The sequence below is a fragment of the Furipterus horrens genome, unplaced genomic scaffold (genome assembly GCF_987537825.1).
Source record: "Furipterus horrens unplaced genomic scaffold, mFurHor1.1.pri manual_scaffold_13, whole genome shotgun sequence".
Taxonomy (NCBI): Eukaryota; Metazoa; Chordata; class Mammalia; order Chiroptera; family Furipteridae; genus Furipterus; species Furipterus horrens.
Window position 1 is genome coordinate 29083048 of NW_028327183.1, and position 7353 is coordinate 29090400.

At 50.5% G+C, this 7353-nt stretch overlaps 1 pseudogene; it reads right to left on the bottom strand.

The window, feature by feature from the left end:
• Positions 1-5979: 5979 nt before the first annotated feature.
• Positions 5980-6885, bottom strand: LOC149994327 (GTP-binding protein Rheb pseudogene; annotated as a pseudogene).
• Positions 6886-7353: the final 468 nt, after the last annotated feature.

Below are 7353 nucleotides of genomic sequence, written 5' to 3' on the forward strand. Positions count from 1 at the left end.
ATGGGTGAAGGTCAGAAACATTATGCTGAGTGAAAGAAGGCAGACACAGAAAACATGATTCTGCTTACATGAAACTAGCACAGACAAATCTAATTAGTAACAGGAGGCAGATCAAAGGTTGTTTGAGGCTGGGACTGGGGCAGGGCAGGGATGGCCTGAAAGAGACTCGAGGAAAGGTTTGGGGGCTGATGGAATATTCTATTTCTTGTCTGCGGTGGCTTTTACAAGGTGGTACAAGCTCGTCAACATACCTGTCATGTACACTTAAATGAGTGAGTTTTATTGTATGAAAATTATATCTCAAAAAAAGTTAATTTAAGAAAAGTTATCACTTTACAAAAATTAGAATGCACATATTAACAGAAATAAGAGAAGAAACATCACCCGTAATCCTAGCCCTGGGAAAGAATCCTGTGGCCATTGTGGAGTATTAGCCGAAAGGACGCTGCAGACATTTTCTTTGTCTGTCTTCGCAGATGTGCTGCGTTATGCAAAATCAGAGTCATGTAACTTTTTTTACTCGTTTGTAATTTCCTTTTGCCATTTCACAGCATCTTGAGAACATATTCCACACCCACAAAAGCGGTTCCATACGCATTCTCTTTTTAACGGCTGGGACAGCGTCGCGTCCTCTGGCTTTGTCCTCCTTCGTGGCGCCTGGCCCCACCTGCGGGACGTTTAGGCCGCTTTCCACCATTTACTGTCATAACCACGCTGAGCTGAACATCCTCAGACTCATGCATCTTTGCTCATCCAATGGCTCCCTTGGTTGACATGGACACTGTTAAGGCTGCCCTGAACCAGGTCGTTGTCAGATATGGATTTCCTTCAGCAGCGTGTGAAATGACCCTGGGGACAAATCCTAAGAGCCAGCCAGCCATATTCCTGTTGGCTCCCACCCCTGGGTGCTTCTTTGCCCCCTCAGTCTTATCAGAGACATGAACTGATGAAAACTCGCAGCCTCTGCTCTTCTTGAGAGTGAGTGGGTGGAGGTGCGCTGGGGAGGGACCTGGCACCTACAGGGAGAAATAGTTCAGCTGCTGGGAGTATTTCTCTCCCACAGTCGCTCAGGGAGGCCTGCAGGTGGGAGGCCCTTGTGCTTGGCAGGGCCGGTGGCTGGCCAGGCTGGGAGCCACGTTCCCCGAGCAAACACCGCTTGCTCAGGTACTTGCACAGCGTTAGTTGGGGCATTGCCCAGGGATCCGCCCTGGATTTGGACAGGGGTGGATGGACCTGGTGACCCAGGAGCAGGGCACAGCTCAAATTAGACACTCCCCCATGCTGCCTGCGTGTGTCTGAGAGATGGTTGCTGTGGTCAGCACAAAAGGTAACGATTTCGTAAGCGGTGCATCGGCTGTATCTCTGCAGAGCTGGACATGGCAGAAAAAAACAAACAAACTGCAACCCAGGTCCTTTTCAAACTCACTCCAGTGTCCTCCCTGAGCCATGATGGCTTAGTGCACAATGTCTGCTATGTGGTAAAATTTGGATGCAATACGAATTTGGATAAATTTTCCCAAAGGGCTATCATAGGCTATTCTCTTCCCTTTCCTTTACCCTTTCCCTCCCATTCCTCTTCTTTCCAACAGATATTAAACTCCCTCTCTGCCCCACTTGGGGGCATAGATGACTATTCCATTTCTCTGCCCTTCAGAGGTTCCTATTATTTAATTTTTCCATTAAAAAATATTTCAAAGAGGTAATAATTATATAGGGTAAAGCTAATTTCAAACAGTGAAAAAGAATAGAGAGTGAAAAGGATTTCTCCCCTAGCCTTGCCTCCTTGTCCCCTAAGCCTCCCCCAGCTCCGGGCAATGAGCTGCACCGGTGCCCGGGCTTATCTGAGCAGGTGCAGAGACACACATGTTAGGGAGAACATTCCACATCAGTTTCTAAGGCACTCCCTCCATTTCTTAGGCTCATAACCCTTTTGCAAGTGCCCTGAAAGACTCCCTCATCTTCTGGGTTCACAGAAACACTTCTGGGTTGTGAAAGTACATCCAGGTATGGCCTAAGGGTTGAGGCTGGTCTTTGGACCCTGGCCGTGCACCTTTGGACACACAGCTTCTCCTCCCTGACACTCAGGTGCGCTCACCTGTATAACAGGGATCATAAGGGTGACCCCATGGCAGAATTGTGAGGACCGAGAGGATGCCACAAAGCTCCTGGAATGAAGAACGACTCCAGTCAATGTTGGCTGCTATTGACCAGGGAGAGGTGGCCAGGATGGAGATTAGCCCCAGAGAAGGGGTGAAGAAATGGAAAGGGAGGAAGGACAGTTGTCTTTCGGTGTCTCTCTGATCACACCCTGGCTTGCTTTGTGAGGTTGGTTCCAAGGCCTGATGGAGGAAGGGGCAGGGAGGTCAGTTTCATCTTGTGACATGGAAGAACTATCTAGCCTTGGAGAGGAATGAATTCCCCATCCCCGGAAGTGTACGTGTTGGAGGAGAGACTCTTGATGACTCCAGCATTGGACCAGGCACGGAGTCAGACTAGAATCCAGCCAGTGCACGACCATGAAGGAAGAACATATGAATATATTACAGTGCCCGGCCCAGTAAGTCCTTCACACTAGTTGGGTATAGTTCTTATTTTATGGTCATAATGATGACTTCCTTTGTTTTGTTTCTCCACAGAGCAGGCATTCACGGTGCAATAGCGTGGTCATGGAACGAATATCCTACTCGCGATCTGTGAACACAGGAGACCACAGTGTAATTGGTGGCTTCCCTGTGGGGAGGGACAGATCGCTGTGTCATTGGTGAGCAAAGCTATTCCTTTTGTTTCAAAGGAGACCCCTGGCTACCCTCATCTGTGCCTCTCTGGTGAGTGGGCGAAATCTAGGTGGGCTGCCTGGCAGGTACAGTGGGAATGTGTGGCAGGAGGCAACCCATTTGTTAGTGGAGGGTGGGCTGGTGTTTCAGGGGGCAAAGGGCAAGCAGGAAACCAGCAGCCCACTCAGTCTCCGTCTGCACAGGCTGCGGTGAGCAGAAACTGCTTCCTCTCCTCCCAGCATTAGGGAGAAAGGAACTCAGCTCAGTTCCTGAATTGGAAAGGAGAGGAAAAGGCGAAGGTTGTGAACTATTGAAAGCATTGCACTTTCCCCAGCTCTGGGAGAGATTTGCATGGGAACCCACAAGGCGGAAGTGATATTTTAGCAGCTGTTTTCCCAGGTCAATGAACAGCAGAAGACATGGGAGTTAAGACAACATATCCAGGTTTCCAATCCTCAAGATCTCTGTCCAGAAAAGTGGCAACACTGTGTGTGGCACCTGGGGGTCTCCCAATGACATTCCGAATGGGCACATTGAAAACTTTCAGAGGATGGAAACCACGGGCCGGTCCCAAGGCATCCCACTTCACCTCTGCTAGGTGTGTGACCTGAGCAGGTTACCTGTCCATGCTCTGCACCTGGATTTCCCTGTCTGATAACATCACCCTTCACAGGGCTTGTCTACAAATTTAATTGAGATTATATGTAAAAGAAAAAAAAAAAAAAGTAAAGTAACTACTACTTCTGAGTTTACACATCTGGACCCTGGAAGTGAATTGAACCTTTCTAAATGGCCTTTAAATGGCTTGCCATTTTTAATTATTCTAATAACAAGCAAATCAGTAAGGACTTGAAACAGCCTCCAGTAAAGTAACAGCAATAAGAGTGTCGGCTGGCACTGACACTGTGCTTACTACGTGCCGGGCTCTGTCCTAAGGACTCCATGTGGATCACTACACCCAGTCCCCGCGAGAATCCTGTGAGCATGGTGTTATTATCATTATACCCACCTTGCAGCGATGAAACTGAGCTGTTAGGGGGCAGAAATTGCTCAGGGTTACTCAGCCTGCAGGTGGGTGGCTGAGATCCAAGTGCAGACCCAGGTGTTGCTGGTCACCCTCCACTGGACACACACACTAAGGTGGTACCCAGGGTGCGAGGTGTCAAAGTGGGGGGCAGATTTTGGAGAATCCAGAACTGTAGCAAATTTATGGAAATGTGAATTATTTCTCCCTGGGAGGCGGCTACACTGATTTTGTAAGATTTCTCAAAGGGCTAACTGGCGAGGTAATAAGTTGGTTGTCTTAGACTCAGTTCCAGAGAGACAGACCTGCAGCAGGATTGGTGAGCTAATGATTAAAAATGCTCCAGCAGCAGCCAGGAAAGGGCAAAGAGAGCAGGAGAAGGAAAAAGAAGATGCCAGTCAGTAATGATTTCAAGCAGAGTCCCAGCCTCAGCCTGATCCTGCCGGGGACTTAGGGTGAGTCACGCTGCAGAGCCGGGTTTCATCGTCCTACCGGTGAGCCGAGCCGGTGCTCAGGGCTGCCCTTGGGGATTGCACCACGCGGCTCCAGTAGCTCTGTACCCCGTCCTCAGAAAAGAGCCCCAGCTGTGCACCCACAGAAGCAGAAACAGAGATGCTGGGGAAGCACACGTCAAAGCTTGATGGGATGTCATCAGGTGGAGCACCGAGGCATGTGCTCCCTGTTTGTAGATGAATCGCTGCAACGGGGACCCTACGGCTGGGAGAGGGGAAGCTGATGTTCATTTACTGAAGAGCCACTATGAGCTAGGGCACACTCTGCATCACTTTGCTGGTGACTTGGGGCCGGTTTCTCCTCTCTTGTTTCCTGTCTGCTGAGGTGCATGGAATTGCAGTCTCCCTGTTTCTTCTGGCTATACCTCTGGGATTTCTTCCTGCCAATACTGTTTACAAGCCTGCCCCTCAACCTCCCCTTCCTTGTGAGCCTGCAAACTGCCATGTGTCCTGGGACAGGTGTCCTGGCAGTGGGCTGCCCCAGCTTGCCAGGGAGGATGAGAGGAGAAAAAGGAAGAGAGAAGAGAGGAAAAGAGTTAAGGGAGAAAGGGGTGGGGATTAAGAGAGAAAGGGAGGGAAGTAGGAGGGGAAGAGAAGGCAGTAGGGGGAGGTGGTGGGAACATCTCTAGAGCTTGAATCCCTTATGCGGCTGGTTTCTCTCTTTGCCATCTGGGTGGCTGCCCCTTTGTTCCATGTTGAGCTTGACAACTCATCCCATATCGATTAAGCACCTACTATGTGCAGACACTGCCCCAGCAGTGAACCCTGGGGCAGCCCCTGCTATCATGGGGCTCACATTCTAGGGTGTTGAACAGACATGGAGACTCCAGGTAGGGACCCAGTTTTCCTCTGGACTCCTTGTAGGTGGAGATCTTACTCTGCCACCCCTTTCTCCTTCACCCCAAGGTGATGTCACCTCAATTCCTTCCAGCCCTTGGAGTGAGCCCTGACTGCACAGGGAGACTTGTACGCAAAAGACCCTCCCATGCCCACCTGGTGGCCGCCAAGTTCTTTGACATGGCATTCTTTTTTTTTTTTTTTTTTTGGTCACAAAGCAAAACTGTATTTTATTAATAGTAACATCCTTTCCTAAATGTTAGAAATGGCCCTGTGGAAATTTACCCGGGACGGGGCACCGTTCAAACACACCGCTCGACGGGGACTGACGTGTGGTGGAGGCGCAGGCAAGCGGTCGGGGCCCGAAGGAGGTCCGCGAGGCCTCCACGCACAGCACCGGAGGTGCAGGCACGGGGACAGGCGGCCCTGCTGTCCATCAGATCCCGGCTGCCATGGACAGCGAGCTTAGCACCAGGAGGGACAGTGCGCGTCTCTAACGTCACCTTCCATTCAAGCAGCTGAGGGGACAGGCAGGGGTGACGAGAAGGCTCTGCAGGCAATGGCGGCAGCCCTGCCCACAGGGCCACACCCGCCCTGGCACTGTGCCACCCCCCCCACCACTGCCCGGGGGGCCCATCAGGGGGCCGGGGGCTCCGCTCACCCCTGCCGGCAGCCGCGTCCCTCACCAGCTCCTGGACTCTGACTGGGCCTTCCTGAGGCCCAGGAGAGACCCTCACAGGACGAGGTTTCCTTTAAAAGCCACACTGAGCAGCCAAGGGACTAAGGTCTGCACCTATTTTATTTACAAGTATACATTTAACACAATGAAATAAACACTGATATGTGGAAGCCTAGTTAACAGTAGTGTAACAATATGTATCTTTTGATGATTACATTATTTTAAACAACAAACTACACTTAAAAATTAATGCTGATAAAATTCTTGGTCATAATATTATTAAGAAATACAATATATAAATTGAAAATATGATTGCTTAAAATTTGAAAGTGGAAGTGAATTCATGTGGACAGAGTCAGAGTTCAACATAATCTGAAAGGGGCGGGCAGGAGAGAGCTCTGACGCAAATGAAATCGTTCAGGTTAACAAAAGGAAACGAAGCCGAGCGGTCCCCGCCGGTCACTGGCAGCCTGCGTCTCTGCAGGACGGGCCCCAGTGTCTTCGGGTCCCGCGTGGAGTCACATCATCGAGCAGGAAGACTTTCCTTGTGAAGCGGCCCCATCAATTTTTTCTGCCTCCAAAATTATCCTTCTAAAAACATCAACAGCAGTTTGATTTTCTTTAGCAGAAGATTCCAAAATAGCTGCATTCCAAGATACTGCTAACGCCTTCCCTTCTTCGTAACTGATCACCCTTTCCATATGTAGGTCTTTCTTATTCCCAACCAACATAATAGGTATTTGCACTTTCCTCACCATATCCAGCAATTTGCCGTGGATAACTTTAATCACTTCAAAACTCTTGACCGACATGACTGAGTACACCAGGATGTAGCCGTTGATGTCTATGGAGTACGTCTGGGGGAAGATGGAGTACTCGTCCTGCCCAGCTGTGTCTACGAGCTGAAGCTGGTATTCTTGTCCGTTCACTGTGATCAACTTGGTGAAGGCCACAGACCGGTAGCCCAGGATCGCGATCTTCCGGGACTTGGACTGCGGCATCTTGGCGGCCTCCTCAGCCCGAGGCCAACCACATCAACCGCGTCGGCGGCGGCTCCTGTGCTGCGATCCCCGGCCGCGCCGGGGGCAGAGCGGTTGACATGGCATTCTTGATGTGATCTGGCCTCTGGCTACCTCTCAGTCCTGTCTACCTCCACCGTCCTTGCTCTGGAATTTTCTAAGTGCACTTGAAGTGAATCCCAGGTCTCACACCAATCTCTGTCATTCTCAAAGCCAGTAATTCCTTACCTTGTAGGAGTTAAACAAACAAATGAACATTTAATTGGTCTGCAGGTCCTGCCTTGGCTGCATGCAAATCAGGAACCCTGGGGGCGGGGCCCAGTAAGCCCCTGTGCCCTGACCTGAGAACTGTGCCCTAGGCCCTTGCACTGTTCTCTCTGTTGAAGTCCATCCCCAGCAGACTGCTCACCTGTCTGCACTGGCTTATCATTCGCTACCTTTCAAGTTCTAGGTGTCAGCTCCCCAGGTGGGGGAGAGGGCGAGTCTCTGCAGCACCAGCACCGGGTAC